General features: G+C 39.9%; 1 protein-coding gene across 1 annotated transcript in view; it reads left to right on the top strand.

Annotated features, from left to right (window-relative positions):
- Nucleotides 1-17,305: 17,305 nt before the first annotated feature.
- The window catches only part of Txlnb (taxilin beta), a 39,027-nt gene continuing 38,009 nt past the window's right edge, over nt 17,306-18,323 (top strand). Inside the window, exon 1 of the mRNA XM_055602131.1 lies at nt 17,306-17,338. The gene's annotated coding sequence lies outside the window, so the exon portion shown is untranslated. The remainder of the gene's footprint in view (nt 17,339-18,323) is intronic.

Raw genomic sequence — 18,323 nt, forward strand, 5'->3', positions numbered from 1 at the left:
GGCAGGAAGTCTAGCCCTATTCTCTACCCTGTGCAGCAACTGGCTGTAAGATACTGTATTGACCTATCAGGGGACAATGGGGGGAGCAGTGTTTACACAACATTGAGACAGTAGATTCTCAGAACAAGGGTATGAGGGACACAGAAACCATCATTTGATTACACAATAACCTTATGCCTAGAGTGGACTGTCTATGCTCACAAGGCCAGAACTTACTCCAGATGAAATGAATCATGGGAAGGAATTTGAAATTGGGGCAGATAGTGTCTGTCTTAATAGGTAACAAAGTCAAAAATCTAATCATTTCCCTCCAGACAGCTCTGGGCATGAGAGAAGCAACTGAATTCAAATGCTTCAGCCTGAGAGCCCTAAGCATGTTGTGTAGTGTTAAAGATTGTTCTGTGAAAAGTAGTATGTCTCTGATGAAGGATGTTCTTATTCTTAGCGAGTTGTCAATTCTCTAGGACTACTCAGGTCAAAGAAAGTAGAAGGCCTGGAGCTGAGAACAGAAGTGCCAAGGATGCATCTGCCTTTCTTCTGCCTGACCAGTCTGCAGATGGCACCATCCCAGATGGCTTCAAGATTTCCAAAGCTAATCAGTTTGACCCTGGAGGTCCTCCTAGTTAGGGGATGCAAGGGACAATGAACTGTAAAAAAGCCTATTTAGGCTGTAAATTTATAATTTCAGTTTTTATATGTATCAAATATTCACTTCTTTTATAAAAATCCTCAGAAAATAGGAAACAGGACTGGAGCCTATTACAGAGGGCCTCTGAAAGACTCTACCCAACACTGTATCAAAGCAGCTGTTGAGGCTCATAACCAAACTTTGGGCAGAGTGCAGGGAATTTTATGAAAGAAGGAGGAGATAGAAAGACCTGGAGGGGACAGGAGCTCCAAAAGGAGAACAACAGAACCAAAAAATCTGGGCCCAGGAGTCTTCTTGAGACTGATACTCCAACCAAGGACAATGCATGGAGATAACCTAGAACCCCTGCTCAGATGTAGCCCAAGGCAGCTCAGTGTCCAAGTGGGTTCCCTGGTAATAGGAACAGGGACTGTCTCTGACATGAACTCTGTGGCTGGCTCTTTGATCACCTCACCCTGAGGGGGGAGGAGCCTTGTCAGGCCACAGAGGAAGACAATGCAGCTAGTCCTGATGAGACCTGATAGGATAGGGTCAGATGGAAAGGGAGGAGGATTTCCCCTATCAGTGGACTTGGAGAGGGGCAAGGGAGGAGAGGAGAGAGGGAATGAGAGGGTTGGGAGGGAATGAAAGAGGGGGCTACAGCTAGGATATAAAGTGAATAAACTGTAATTAATATAAAAAATTAAAATTAAAAAATAAAAATCCTCCAATTTTATACTGAGTAAAATTTTTAGAACAATAGAGCTTTTCTCTACAGATTACAAGGTGTCAACCCTAAATCCTGAACTTGTGTTTGTTATTGTTGATGTTGCCAAATAAATCTCATTTACTCGTATCCACTTTTGAATTGCTCTGACTACATGACCAGGTTTTCAGGAATGGAACATCACTAAGTGATGTAAGAAGCCTAATACATAGACTTTGCATGAAAGAAGCTTTCTTGCTTCTGTTGACATGTGCTGAAGTCTGAATAGCCATCTGAAAGATGAAACTGAGTAGAGGAAGAAACTCAGCCATTTTACTTGTCCTAAGTGAGCCAAACACTTAAAATAACCCTCTCAAGTACAGCCACATGAGTGAGCCCAGGCAATTCCAAGAGGACTACTGACTCAACTGTCACAAATAAGTTGTCAGTGTTGTAAGTTTTGTGCCAGGGAAATGGCTCAGTTGATAATGTGCTTGCCATGTAACCAAGAGAAAATGAGTTTGTATAAGCAACCCCAACATTAAAAAACAAAACAAAACAAAAACAAAAAACAAACAAACAAAAAAACTAGGCATGGCAGTTCATGCCTGTAATTCTAGTGTTAGAGTAAATAAGAAACAGAAAGCTCCCTAGGGCTTGTGGCTAGCAAGTATGGCCAATCAGTGGCCTCCAGGTTCAGTGCATGGTTCTGTATCCAAAAATGAAGTAAAGAACAATAAAGATAGACAATTCTGGCCCCAGGTACATGCACATGTGTTTTTTGGAGTTACAAAACATCAGATGTTTTATAAAGACATTGTGTGGTATTAGTACTGGGTTAAAAAAAAACAAAACACTGGGAGGCTGAGACAGACAGATCTCTATGAGTTTGAGGCCAGCCATAGCAAGCTCTAGGTCAACCAAGGCTACATAGTGGGTCTACAAAACAAACTAACTAAAAAATAAATAGAGTATTTTAAGAATGGAGTAACATTGTGTTGGAAAATCTAGAAAGCTGAGACACAAATACCCACTACATAAAAATTTAAAAATAAATGAAAAAGCTCTACACAAAGACAGCGTAAAACAAAGCACAAAAACCTGAGGTAGCTGCAAGTAGAGAGACAAGAGTGTGATGAATGTGCCGGCCCAATGATGCCACCTCAGCTGCAGTGGAAATGCCTTTCCCTGAGGATCTACAGCAATGTTCTCTGCTTTGTTCAGGTTACAGACACATTCTGTGCTCACATCTTGTATCTACAACAATATTATTGTAGATAAACAAATAAAACCTAGAGGAAGAAAGACAGATTGGAACAAGGTGTGGAGACGGTAGGATATTTCTGAACTGCCTTTGCCCATTGTGATCAAAGCCCTCACAAAAACCATTTAAACAAAGAGTGACTTATTTTGTCTCACAGTTGCAGTTCATCAGAGCAGCAGGAGTGTGTGGCACAGACTATTTACATCAAAGAGGACCTGGAAATAAAGAGAGTAGGCCAGATACCTAGTCCCTCTTGGGTATGCCCAGAAGTATGTCTTGATCTTCTAGATGATTCTGAATCTAGTCAAGTTGACACTGAAGAAGAACCATCACATCACACAGGAACAAATGAAGCGAATGAATGATTGGACAGAAGCCCACATGGCTTTCAAGCACTGGAAAGCCCAGCACAAAGAAATGGCTGACGGCTTCTTATCTGTGGCTGCTACTAAGTAGTGGTTAGCCAGAGTCCAGAGTCTTTTTTTTTTTTTTTAACTTTTATTAGCTACACTTTATTCACTTTGTATCCCCCATAAACTCCTCCCTCCTCTCCTCCTAATCTCACTTTCTCTCCCCCTTCTTCACGCATGCCCCTTCCCAAGTCCACTGATAGGGGAGGTCCCCCTCTCCTTCCTTCTGATCTTAGTCTATCAGATCTCATCAGGAGTTAGCCAGAGTCTTAAAGGAAAATTGTCTTCAGCTCAAGCGCTGTTGCTGTCAGGCACATTTTGTACAGCACATTCTTTCACAGAAAATGTGGAGGGCTGTGTCTCTGGAGCATTCCAAAAATTTGGCCCTTTCCATCTGTAAGCATGACCTAGACCACACATTAAAAAAAAAAATTAGAGGAATCCTCTAAGATGTGCTGAGATGGCTACAGAAAGAAAGTTCAGAGAGCCACTCAGTGGTACTGGGAAGAGACAGTTGCTCCCCAGAAGGAGCAACTGATGAGAACCAAATCTCACTACAACTTTAAGAACCTCTCCCAATCATTCGTTATTATTTACAGAACACTGACTTGGGGCCAGGGACTGTAGTAAGAATGCTGAGTTGAAAAATATCATTATTGTTTTCAAAGCACTTAGTCTCAAAAGGAGATAGAAGCAATAGATCATGTAACGGAAACTTGGTGGAATGCTAGTTGGGGTATTCGCTTAAGCACATTGTATCATCCCTACTCGACGCAAACATCGATAGATTGTTTTTGATTCTTGAACATTTATCTATACTTAATTCCAAATCTTCTGGGGTTTAAAAGATGCATCCTTATTAAGAAGACGAATGCCTTCCTAATTAATTGGGATTATTTACTATCAGAGGCAGATGGAGGATCTGGATTCTTTCCCAGCACTGATGATACATGCAAAGCTCTACATTGTTACTATGTTAACAATCTGCAACTCTGGTAGAAGTTACCCCACGGTTAACCCACTTCCTTAAGTTTGCATTATACACAACACTTAATTATTCCCACTTAGAGAAATCCATACCTCCTTCTCAGGATTAACCATTCAGTGTGACTGAGATTTACATATATGAAATGTTTTCTACTCTAAGCATTAATGACATAATGAAATATACAGATGACTTTCAACTTAACTGTTATTTTTTGTACTTGAGATTTTCCAATGTTCAGTCCATGTTACTCAACCTATAAACATTCCTAATAAAATATCTTAAAAATGTAAATGTATGTAGTAATAATGAATACACATATATATAATCCACTGTAAATTTTCTACTGACTTTCCCTTACTGTTTGTCAGAAAATTGGCATTAACCATTTTCTGTAAATATAAATATTTAAAATATTAATATTATTCATAATATCTCTCCAATTTATTATGCAATACATACATATCACATATTAAATTTTTACTGAAAAAAATTTACATATAATATATTCTAATCACATCTTTTCTTTCTCTTAACACTCCCCAGGTCCTCAACACCTCCCTACCTACCCAACTCCATACCCTTTCTTTCTTTAGAAAACAAACAAACAAAAAACCCAACTTCATAAGAGCACAAAATCTAAAATCAAAATATACAAGCAAAAGACCAGTAAGACAACAACAACAAAAATCCCAAATAAAGTAATATGAGACAAACGGTCTACAAAAATACCAGGGAACTTGCTTTATGGTGGAATCTCCTGCTTGAACATGGGGCCTGCGCTGACATGTGGTTAATATACCAGTAAGATTTCACTGGAGAAGATTTAATTTTTCCACTGCAAGTAGATACCAATTGCACATAGCTTCTCAGTTAGGGGTGGACCCCATGGTCACTTCCCCCTCTCAGTTCTGGGAGCCTGCAGAGCTTCGATCTGGGAAGACCTTGTACATGCTTCTACAGTTTGTGTGAGTTCATATGTGCACCAGTACTAGTCTGTCTGCAGAATATTGCTTGGAGTCATCTATAACCTCTGGCTTTTACAATCTTTCTGCCTCTTCTGCTTAGTTTCCTGAGTCCTGAGGGGAGGGTTTTGATAAAGACATCCCATTTAGAGCTTGGTATGCCTATGTCTCTAATCTTCCGCACATTGTCCAACTGTGGGTTTCTGTGTTAGTTACCATCTATTACAAGAAGAAGCTTCTTTGAAGCTGGCTGAGGGAGGCACTGATCTAGGGGGATAGCAGTATGTCACTAGGGTCAGTTTTGTTGCTCTGTTCCATCAACAGAACAGCAATATTTGGTTTTCCTATAGACCCGTGGCCCATCCACTCTCGGGTTCTTGGCTGTTCTTGCAATGTCAGGCCTTATTCCATCTCACAGAGTGGATCTTTTTTATTATTATTATTTTTATTTTTATTATTAGTTACATTTTATTAACTTTGTATCCCAGCTGTATCCTGCTCCCTCATTCCCTCCCAATCCCATCCTTCCTCCCTCATCTCTTTCCTGCCCCTTTCCAAGTCCACTGATTGGGGAGGACCTCCTCCCCTTTCATCTGACCCTGTTTTATCAGGTATCTTCAGGACTGGCTGCACAGTCCTCCTCTGTGGCCTAGCAGGACTGCTCCTCCCTTAGGAGGTGGGGAGGTCAAAGAGCCTGCTCTTGAGTTCCTGTCACAGAGTGGATCTTAAAGTTAATTAGAGAGTGATTGGTGACTCCCGAAATGTTTGTGCTACTATTGTACCATTGTATCTCACAGCAGGTCATCATTGTAGGTCACAGGATTTGTAGCTGGGTTGATGATTACCTTTTCCCTCTGGCATATGCAGAGTTCCTTCTAATACCAAGAACTCTTTAGTTGGTAGGGGAAAGACTCTATTTAGGCATCAGCTCGACTTCTTTGTTTCATGAGATATGTAAATATTGTCTTTAGCAATAGGGTCTTACCATCAATTTGTCGAAGACAACCAATGCTCTTAGGAATAGCCTGAGATGTTTTAGGGTATCCATGCTGACCCTTTGGTCAGCAACTCAATCAGATGTAACACATTTCTGGAACTGGAGATTTTATTTGGTGGCAGAAAATGTCTAGCTGGGGCTTTCTCTACCTTGTTGTTTGTTCTTTTATAACATACTTAGTTTTTTTTTTTTTTTTTTTTTAAGATTGTGACTGTGGCAATAGCTTAGTTGGTATAGTGTTTGTACAGCATACATAAAGACTTGTGTTCAATCCTTAACAACTTACACACACACACACCATACTTTATAAAACTCAGTGTTTTATTACACACCAATAAATATGGAAAATTAGATTAACACTGCCAAAAGCTGGATTTGGAGTGGTGAGTTCTATTTAACAGTGAGCGTAAGAGTGAACAGTCAAATACTTGCATTTCCAGTAATAGGTATCATTACTTTAAATAATAGCTTTGCTTTTCTTCATGGTTTTATTGTTTGTGATGTGATTGGGGTCTCAGTAAGGAAAGCAATTAGGAGTTTGTGTCTCTGTCTGGCTACCGTTCATAGAATAAGGTTTCAGGTTGAGTCTAGAACTGCCATGTTACCCAAATTCAGGATGAGCCACACTTATTCTTCTTAAATAGTAACCCATGGCATTAGGCAATAACTAACTCAGCCATACTTCACCTACAGTTTGAAACCACAAACTGTAATTGGAGCAATTACACACACACACACACACACACACACGACCATAGAACGGTTTGATGATATTCCCTTCTGAGGCTGTGAACTGGAACAAGGAGCAACATGGTAAGTTAATCTAATTTAATGATGAACCCATCACAGAAGAAATAGTTTAAAATAGACAGGTAGATAGAATGCTAATGATCTGCTTCCAAGACAGCAGAAACTACTAACGAACAGCATTGGCCTCAGCATGCCCTCATGACGGAGGAAAGGCAAATAAAAGGTATAACGAACTAAGACACGAGGGTATAAATATTTGCTTACATAGTCCACATTCTGGTGACCTCCTGTTATATTGTCAGGGCCTATCTTGTTTGAGCCTATCAAAACTATACCAAAATTATTGAATAGTAAAAACAATACCCTGGGATTTTTAAAATAGATGAATGCTTTTTAGTATAACTCATTGCAATAAGGAAATGAATCTCATCGGCTCACAAGTAGGTAGCCACCACACTCCTGATTTTCAAGACACCTCAGCGATAGGCCTTTCTTTAAACAATAAGTTCAACAGACTCCTTTGGAGAATTGCCTCGTGATTACTAGGAGAGAAAGGGACTCACAAGATACTCAAGGAGGGGATGGAAGGCTTTGGGATCATTGTGGAAGAAAACCAAAATAACTATGATACCACATAGATAAATCTGTCATGCAGTTGGACATCCTCAGAATTCCTGTTTGAATCCTTAGAAAAGAGCCCCAGATCTCTTATGGCACACATTGTGGCTCATTCAGTTCGGGGGACTTTACTTTGTTACCTTAGTACCCAAAGAATACTATTTCACTGGGTAGGGGTGAGTTCTTCCCACCAAGTATCATCTTCCCAGAATTGATCAGGTGTCTGTGGACAGAACCCTAGGATTACGTTAAGAATGTACAAATGCCAGTAGGTCTTTTCTACATCTGTATAAACAAGTAGATCCATGCCCAGAGAAGTAGCCAGAGACATTCCTGGACAAGCCACTTACATGTTTCTAAAGAGACTAAGAGAAGAAATTGCTTCGTCCTTCCATCATGTAACCTTGGAGTCCTCTGGTAGACAGGAGTTGAATAGGGGACGCCAAACACTGCAGTGCACAGCACTTATCAAAAGCAGTGGCTTACTCTAGACACCACTGACCACAGTGCAGTGCTCCTGAATCTCCATAGCCTCCAGCAGCAGTGAGGATGCTTCAAAACTGTGGAAACCCAGTATTACTGCACTGTGTATGATTTCATTCTGCTCTTGCAAGAAAATATGAATATGTGCCTACCCTCCTGTGGAGGCTGTTAGCAGCAAAATCTTCTTAACTCTGATTAAACAAAGAATCAATAAAAAACTTAAACCAAAGCTTACCTGCATTATTTATCAGATGCCTATGATCAATTTGTTACCATGAAAAAGTTTAAATGTAATTTAATAAGACTGCTTAAGAAGTGGAGATCTGTCCAGGTACATGCAATTACACAGCAAATTGATGCAAATTCCAAACAGTTTATTTTACTCATGAAAGCTAGTTCACTTTACTCTTTATTGGAAATAATCTTTGCTTGCATAATTGCAGCTTAAAAGTAATAAAACCAAATTGTTTTCACATCCGGAGATTGGTTGCACACAACTAGTACCAATTAAACAGTTATAATCATAGGAAATAAATATTGTAATTCAGAGTATGGTTTGTATTTAAACTAATAAAAAAATCTATGCTTGGTCACAAGCACATAGTTAGCCTCATTTCAGAAAAAGCAGAGATGCTGTTTGCCAAGCAGGTATAAAGTATTCGAAGATTTGCACTCCTGGGCCAACGAAACGACGCAGCCCGTTAGAGGTACTTGCTCACAGGCCAGACAGTCAGAGTCTGAGCTCCAAGCCCCACACGGTGGAAAGAGAATCGACCGATTTCCACAAGTTGTCTTATGACCTCTACACACAGATACTATGGCACATGTGTGCTCGTACATGTGTGTGTAAAATTATTTATATTTATTTTATATGTATTGGTGTTTTGTCTGCATGTTTCTGTGTGAGGAACTAGAGTTACAGACATTTGTGAGTTGCCATGTGGGTGCTGGGAATTGAATTCTGGTCCTCTGGAAGAGCAGCCAGTGCTCGCTCTTAACCACTGAACCATCTCTCAGGTCCCTAATTTATTTATTTTTAATTAAGGAGCCGAAAGAAACTCCTCCACTTGGTTTTGGTGACCCTTACTGAATTCCTTCCTATCTTGACCTTCCAGTCTTTAATGGTGATGATTCCATTCCACTCCTCTATGAGATTCCATTAGTTTCCACAAATGAGTGAATAAATAAATAAACCGTACAAATGTCTGGTTTATTTCACTTAGCATAACAAACTCCACTTCCACTCCACACTGCTGCGAATGATGGAATTTTGTTCATTTCTATGAGCAAATGATATCACATTGAGCACAGACTGTATTCCTGTATCCTATCATCCACAAATATCTTTTTTAAAAATTTTTTATTAATTACATTTTATTCATTTTGTATCCCCCCATAAGCCCCTCCCTCCTCCTCTGCTGATCCCACCCTCCCTCCCCTTTCTGCATGCATGCCACTCCCCAAGTCCACTGATAGGGGAGGTTCTCCTCTCCTTTCTGATCTTAGTCTATCAGTTCTCACCAAAAGTGGCTGCATTGTCCTCTACTGTGGCCTAGTAAGGCTGCTCCCCCCCTCAGGGGGAGGTGATCAAAGAGCAGGCCAATCAGATTATGTCAGAGGCAGTCCCTCTTCCCATCACTAGGTAACCCACTTGGACACTGAACTGCCATGGGCTATATCTGTGCAGGGGTTCTAGGTTATCTCCATGAATAGTCCTTGGTTGGAGTATGAGTCTCTGGGAAGTTCCCTGTGTTCAAATTTTCTTGTTCTGTTGCTCTCCTTATGGAGACCCTGTCTTCTCCAGCTCTTACTATTTCCCACTTCTTACATAAAATTTCATTCACTCTGCCCAACAGTTGGCCATCAGGCTCAGCATCTGCTTTGATAGTCTGCAGGGCAGAGGCTTTCAGAGGCCCTCTGTCATAGGTTCCTAGTTTGTTTCCTGCTTTTTCTTCTGGCTTTCATACAAATATCTTTTTAACATAAGGATTTAGTCTCCTTCCAATATATACCTAGTAGTGAATTTCGAGGGTAAGTGATGGTTATTTTAAGAGTGTTACGTTTAATTTATTTTGTAATCATATGTATGTATGGGTATGTGCCCATAGAGGCCAGAGGCGGTGGATGCCCTGGAGTTGGAGTGACAGGGAGTTATGAACCATCCAACGTGGACATTAGGCCCTGAATTCAGGGCCTCTTGCAAGAACAGTACATGTTCTCAGCTGTGGGGCCACCATTTCAGCTCCAGGTTTTATTTTTTTAAAGTCACTGTATTTGGTTTTACTAATTTATGTTCCCGCAAACATTGTATAAAAGTTTTTCTTCTTCTAAATCCTTGCCAACATTTATCTTTTGTCTTTTTCATTATTTTTTATTACATTTATTTGTTTATTATTTTTGTGTGTGTCGGGGGGAGGGGAGATGGAAGGGTGTGCAGGTCAAAGTCAATGGATGGCTTTCAGAGATCAGTTCTCTTCTTCCACCGTTTAGGTCCCAAGGGTGGAACTCACTTTATACGCTAAGTCATCTCAGCCCGCCCAGGCTTATAATCTTAATTGTCAATCTTATCAATATAATAAAGTCATAAGAAATACATAATTTATAGCCATCTTTAAATGGATGATTTATCTACCTGCCTCTCCTTCCAGCAGGCTCCATGTAGAAATCTTGCCCTCTGTATTCCTGTAACATTCACCGCTGAAGTTTACTATTTTGTAGGACAGTTCATTTTATTACTGAGCTACTAAAATGGTTAAACAGAACACTCTGACCCCAAAATGGCAGGGTAATGATGTTTACAACCTCTTTCTCCACTAAAATTTACCACAAACCAGCAAAAAGCAGTAAAAGAAACTATGACATCAGGGAAAAGAGAGAAATTTGAATCTGGAAACCCCAAGCCACATTGGCCAGAGCTAGAAGACTGAGCGGTAAATGATTCAACAGGAAAAAGGAAAGGAAAGGAAAGGAAAGGAAAGGAAAGGAAAGGAAAGGAAAGGAAAGGAAAGGAAAGGAAAGGAAAGAAAAGAAAAGAAAAGAAAAGAAAAGAAAAGAAAAGAAAAGAAAAGAAAAGAAAAGAAAAGAAAAAAAGAAAAGAGCAAGCTCACAGTAATGAACTGGCTGCAGCAGAGAGGCTACATATGAAAGGCCATCAGACATGGTGATAAACTGAAAGGTTAATGACTGAAATTAACACAAATGCTACCAAAAAGATACAGAAAATGATTAGATGTAAGAGTACTGTTTGATGTCTGTCAGTTTGTTTTTCTACTACTTTAATAAAAAGAAGAATGTTATACTGCTAAAGTAGCCAAGAACCTGAAACTGGATAGGTCATGGGCCTATGAGAAACCTAATACAATTATCCTGTTAAAGGAACACAGCAATAAAATGACCCCTAATGATACTCTTTTATATTCATAATTCAGGGCCCTGCTCATCCATCATCAGAGAAACTTCTTGAGAAAGACATTAAGATTTATGTGAAGAAGTTGGCCAACATAAACGAACTCAATTGCTTTTTGTGTGTACTTTTTGTTTGGCCTTTTTGTTGTTGTATTATTGTTCTTTTGTTTTATGTTTCTGTGTTTATCTTCTTAGCTTTTAATTCTTTTGAGAGAGTAAAATTGGGTGGGAAAAGAGGCAGATGGGGTCTGGGAGAAGTTGGGAGAAAGAAAAATTATAAAAATATATTGTATAAAATATTTTTAATTAAAAAAATAAATATTAGAAATTAGGAGTCATAGGCCCACAATCTCATATCACAAAAAGAAGTATCTTTCAGGGAACATAAGGGTAGTTCTCTACAGAAACGTAGGCAGAGGGGCCCAGAAGATGACACACATAAACAACAATGACAAAGGGGGAAAATTAAAAGATGAGAATCTAGATAGAAAACACACACACAAACAAACAAAACAAAATTGCATCTAAAACAAATGAATCAAAGAAAGTTCACATCAAATCCTATTATTGTGTAACTCCAGAAACTCAGACAGAAGAAAAGGTACTAAAGGTTCAGAAAGGGGGAAAGAAATAGACCACAGGCAAAGAAACAAGGATAAAAATGTCCTCATACTTCCAAAAGAAAAAAAAAAAGAAAGAAAACTAAGAAACTGGCGTTTTCACTTTTAAAAATGTGAGAAATTATTTTCAATCTAAAAGTTATTATTTAGCCAAGAAATCAATTAAGCATAAGGCTAGAAAGTGGCCTTTCAGTCTTGCATAAATGCCATCTCAAGAAGCAAGTTGAGCAGTGGTTCTCAGCCTTCCTAACGCTTTAATGGTTCCTCATGACATGGTGATCCTCAACCATAAAATTCCTTTCGGTACTACTTCATCACTGTAATTTTTCTACTGTTACAAATCATGATGTAAAAATCCGTGCTTTCCAATCATGGTCTTAGGCAACCCCCCGAAAGGGTCATTTTAGATCTGCTGAGAAAGTCTGCTCTAGAAGCTGTGCTCCACCAAATGAGGAAGCAAAGCTGAGAAAGAGGAAGAAGGGGAGACCCATAACGAGAGACGCAAAGAAAATTCCTAGAATGGCAGCAGGGGAAAGCCAGCCCAGCTGTGAGCAGGACCGAGAGCTACCTGACCAGCAGGCAAAGATCAAAGCACAGAGGCTAGCCGGGTGTGGAGATGGACTTGCCGCAGAAATACCAGGATGTGTAAATTATCTAACACTTTTGATCTCAGGGGACATTATATGGAGGTGTAATTCACAGGGCTCTCACGAAGTTTGGGAAGACAGAGAAGTTCCGAAGTTATCAATGAAAACAGTCAGGCGTGGTGGTGCACAACGCTCTACCCCAGTAAGTAGAAAGTGACATTTATTTCTTTTTTTCATTTCTTTCTTTTTATTGAAAATAATTTTCATACACTGTATTTTGACCATAGTTTCCCTTCCCCCAACTCCGCCCAGATCCCACCCACCCAACTCCATTCCCTCACTCCTCCCCTCTCTCTTTTGGATTTGTTTTTTTGAGTCAGGATCACTCTGTATAGCCCTGATTCTCTTGGAACTCACTCTGTAGACCAGGCTGGCCTTAAATTCAGAGAACTGATCTGTCTGCTTCTGCATCCTGAGTGCTGGAATTACAGTATGATCCACACTTTTTCTCTCTCTTTAGAAAAGAAGCAGGCCAATATACAGAAATCCATCAATGTAATCCACCATATAAACAAACTGAAGGAGAAAAACCACATGATCATCTCCTTAGATGCCAAAAAGCATTTGACAAAGTCCAACATACATTCATGTTTAAAGTCTTGGAGAAATCAGGGATACAAGACACATACCTAAATATAGTAAAGGCAATATACAGCAAGCCTATAGCCAACATCAAACTCAATGGAGAAAAACTTAAATGAATACCACTGAAATCAGGGACAAGGCAAGGCTGCCCACTCTTTCCATATCTATTCAAATAGTACTGGAAGTCCTAGCTAGAGCAATAAGACAAGTAAAAGAGATCAAGGGGATGCAAATCGGAAAGGAAGAGGTCAAAGTTTCACTATTCTCAGATGACATGAGCGACCCCCAAAATTCAACCATAGAACTCCTTCAGCTGATAAACACCTTCAGCAAAGTGGCTGGATACAAAATTAATTTAAAAAAACAAAAAAACAGAAGCTCTCCTGTATACCCAAGACAAAAGGGCCAAGAAAGAAATCAGGGAAACAACACCCTTCACAATAGCCACTAATAACATAAAGTACCTTGGGGTGACACTAACCAAGCAAGTGAAAAACCTGTTTGAAAAAAACTTCAAGTCTCTGAAGAAAGAAATTGAAGAATATATCAGAAGATGGAAAGATTTCTCGGGCTCATGGATTGGTAAGATTAACATAGTGAAAATGGCCATACTGCCAAAAGCAATCTACAAATTCAATGCAATTCCCATCAAAATACCAACTCAATTCTTTGCAGACCTTGAAAGAAAAATTCTCAACTTCATATGGAGAAACAAAACATCCAGAATTTCCAAAACGATCCTGTACAACGACAGATCATCTGGAGGTATCTCCATCTCTGATCTCAAGCTGTACTACAGAGCAATAGTGATAAAAACTGCATGGTATTGGCATAGAAGCAGAAAATTAGATCAATGGAACTAAATAGAAGACCCAGAAATAAATCCAAACACCTATGAATACTTGATTTTCGACAAAGAAGCCAAAACCATTCAATGGAAAAAAGACAGCATCTTCAACAAATGGTGCTGGTCCAACTAGTTGTCTACATGCAGAAAAATGAAAATAGATCCATATTTATCACCCTGCACAAAACTAAAGTCCAAGTGGATCAAAGACCTCAACATAAAACCAGATACTCTAAATCTGTTAGAAGAAAAAGTGGGGAACAGCCTAGAACTCATTGGCACAGGAGACAACTTCCTGAACAGAACACCAACAGCACAGGCTCTAAGAGCAACAATCAATAAATGGGACCTCATGAAACTGAAAAGCTTCTGTAAAGCAAAGGACACCGTCATCAAAACAAAACGACTGCCTACAGATTGGGAAAGAATCTTCACCAACCCTTTATCTGACAGAGGGCTAATAATCCAGTATATATAAAGAACTAAAGAAGCTGAAAAGCAGCAAACCAAGTAATCCACTTAAAAAATGGGGAACAGAGCTAAACAGAGAATTCTCGACAGAGGAATATCGAATGGCAGAGAAACACTTTAAAAAATGCTCAACCTCATTAGCCATCAGGGAAATGCAAATCAAAACGACCCTGAGATTTCACCTCACACCCATCAGAATGGCCAAGATGAAAAACTCAAGGGACAACACATGCTGGAGAGGTTGTGGAGAAAGGGGAACCCTCCTCCACTGCTGGTGGGAATGTAAACTGGTACAACCACTCTAGAAATCTATCTGGCGCTTTCTAAGACAATTAGGAATAGTGCTTCCTCAAGACCCAGCTATACCACTGCTAGGTATATACCCAAACTTTGCTCAAATACACAAAAGGGATACTTGCTCAACCAGGTTTATAGAAGCTTTATTTGTAATAGCCAGAACCTGGAAACAACCCAGATGTCCATCAACGGAGGAATGGATACAGAAATTGTGGTATTTTTACACAATGGAATACTACTCAGCAATCAAAAAGGAGGAAATCATGAAATTTGCAGGCAAATGGTGGGATCTAGAAAAGATCATCCTGAGTGAAATATCCCAGAAGGAGAAAGACAAACACAGTATATACTCACTTATATAGACCTATAAGATATGATAAACATACTAAAATCTGTACACCTAAAGAAGATAAACAAGAAAAGAGGACCTGGGGTAAGATGATCAATCCTCACTTAGAAAGACAAATGGGATGAAAATAGGAAGTAGGAGAAGACAAGAAACAGGACAGGAGCCTACCGCAGAGGACCTCTGAAAGACTCTACCTAGCAGCTTATCAAAGCATATGCTGAGACTCATAACCAAACCTTCGGTAGAATGTAGAGAATCACATGATAGGGAGTTAGTATGACTGGGAGGGGATAGGAGCTCCACAGGACAAAATATATCAGAGCACGGGGGTCCTCTATGAGACTGTTTCTCCAACCAAGGACCATGTATGGATATAACCTAGAACCCCTGCTCAGATATAGCCCATGGTAGCTCAGTATCCAAGTGGGTACCCTAGTAAGGGGAACAGGAAATATTTCTAACATGAACTCAATGACTGGCTCCTTTACTTTCCCTCCCTCCCCCCAAGGGAGGAACAGCCTTGCTAGGCCACAGAAGAGGACATTGCAGCCAGTCCTGAAGATAAGCTAGGGTCAAGATGGAAGGGGAGAATGACCTCCCCTAGCAGTGGACTTGGAAAGGGACAGGGTGGAGATGAGAGAGGGAGGATGGGTTTGGGAGGGAATGAGGGAAGGGGCTAAGGCTGGGATACAAAGTAAATAACCTGTGATTAATATTAAAAAAATAAAAATTAAGAAAATAAATAAGAGTTTGCAACATAAAAAAAAAAGAAAAGAAGCAGGCAATTAAAAGAATCCCAAACAAACCATCAAACACACAGACATGCATACAAATTCATAAAAACACAAAATTGGAATATAATATGTAATAATATACAAGCAAAAGGACAGTAAGATAAAGCAAACAAACAACAACAGCAACAAAGACCAAACAAAGCAATAAGAGAAAAAAGTCTACAAAAAAACCATTGAGTTAATTTTGTGTGGTCATCTACTAGTGAGCATGGGATCTACCCTTACCTGTGGTTTGCATGCTCAATGGGACTCAATTGGAGAAAACTCATTTTTTCTTTGCAAGCAGTGTCAATTGCAGATAGCTTCTTGCTTAGAGTCAGAAGCCTGTGTCTGCTTCCTCCTCTCAGCACTGGAAACATAAAATATAAATGAAGAACTGAGATTCAATTTTATTGGGAAAATGAACAAGAAGGAAGTGCAAATAACAAACACCTTTATTATTAAACACAAAAGATAAAGTCCAAAATAGACAGCTGGCAGCAATAAAGTTAGTGTTCTACCTTTCCCCATTCCAGATCCACAGAGTCATTCAATCTATTGCAGATCAAAGACTTTTAAATGTGCAGAAGGCTGAAAGTGTAAATTATGGCAGTGTACTTACACAAGGCTTTGGGTTTGATCCCTAACACCCCCCAGGGAGAGGAGAAGAAGAAGAAGAAGAAGAAGAAGAAGAAGAAGAAGAAGAGGAGGAGGAGGAGGAGGAGGAGGAGGAGGAGGAGGAGGAGGAGGAGGAAGAAGAAGAAGAAGGAGAAAAACTACCTGTATTGAATATGTACAGCTTGAATTTTCCCCCTTGTCTTTACTCCTAAACAATATGCTATAACAGCCATTTGTGTGCCATGTATATTCTACTGGGTATGATAATAATCCAGAAATGCATTAAAACACATACCAGACTATAGCTATAAAATACGTAAACACTGCACCATTTCATATGAGGGTCTTGAAACATCTGCAGAGGTTGGTATGGGAGGAAGTGTTCCGAAATCAAGCACAAAAGGACATTAACAGGTGAGCGTGTGAGCATTTCACCCACAAATGAAAAGTGATTCTTAAAAGAAACCTGATGCTAGTCCCAGTCCAAGACACAGGGACACAGTCACAACCAATAAATTAAAACAAATACAAAAACAAAAGCAAAAACCTGATGTGTCCAAAATACAACAGTGGTGGAAAACTGCACCAGGAGGCTGTTCACCTGGGTTTGAATTTTGAAAAGGAGTAAACATGGAAAGCCTCACAACCTACCAGCTGCTTTTCTTTCAAAGGATACTCCCCTGGCGACACCTACTGAAGCATGGGCAGATTTCTCTCTTGTGGTGTTCCCTGCCCCACCTCCTCCTTTTGTGGGCGCGTGTGTGTGTGTGTGTGTGTGTGTGTGTGTGTGTGTGTGTGTGTGTGTGCAGTTTCTTGCTCTCTGTAAGAACACAGCCCTGCCGCCTGTTCCTGCTGCTGCTGCTCTGACTCTGCCACCTCTTTCCTCTCTTTTCTCTTCCTGCTAACCTCCTTTTCTTCTGGTAAGTGTGACAAACCTGCCCCCAAGCCCAGCGGGGTGCAGCCTGTAGTCTGTAGTGTTCAAAATTTGCAGATACCAGTGAATGGTAGAAGGGCTTTCTTCCTATTGTTCAACTTCTAAAGACTTGTCTGTCAGGAAGGGCCGTGTGCCTGAGCAGCTGCAGGGAGGGGAGCAGGGAAGCATTCCTCCTCACTGGAGGGCACAGAGCCAGCAAAGTTTGTAGAAGACAGATTTTAGTTTCCTTGCTAGAAAACAAATTTCTATAAAAGGGATAATTTAAAGTTCTTTGGCTTTGTTTATATTTGTTTGTTTTTCCTTCTTGCTAATTTGTTCTGAGGCTTTTTTTTTTTTGGAAGTAAATTGTCCTGTGAACAAAAACAGATTTCTCTGTTTTAAAGAAAGTTAGGGTTTGGGGATATAGTACAATAGTGGAACATTATAAGCCCTGGGGTTGATCCCCAGTGCCACACACACACGTCAATTAATGTGAAACAGAAATTTAATGAATATCCATAGACCTAAGTATAAAAAAGCAACAACTGTAGCGTCCGATGGCTGCATAGATCACAGGAGCACTTTCATGTAGTCTAACCACAGTGAAATGCCTGTGGACTGTTTGAAATAACTGCTTTGACATTTGATTGACTCTAGATTTCGCCCAATGATAATCTACACTTAAAAGTTCACATATGGATTCACACCAGCAAATGCTCACTATTTTCTATTCTCTTGACTTCAGGGATGGAAAGCTAAATGTCAGAACTCATTTTAGAAGAACTTAAAATAACTTCTGGCTGGACAGCAGGTGACACATGTCCTTCTCTGCTTGGGAGAGGAAGAGTTATATTTAGATGAGAACATAGGAAGTGGGGGTCAGGCTAGGACTGCAGCGATGCAGACATTGCCACATTATGTGATCACCAAGTTGATGAACTCAACTTGGTGAACTTCCTTCTAAGTCAGCGAAGGCTGGGTGAGCACCACAG

Source organism: Psammomys obesus, unplaced genomic scaffold (genome assembly GCF_907164565.1).
Source record: "Psammomys obesus unplaced genomic scaffold, mPsaObe1.curated_primary_1811, whole genome shotgun sequence".
NCBI lineage: Eukaryota > Metazoa > Chordata > Mammalia > Rodentia > Muridae > Psammomys > Psammomys obesus.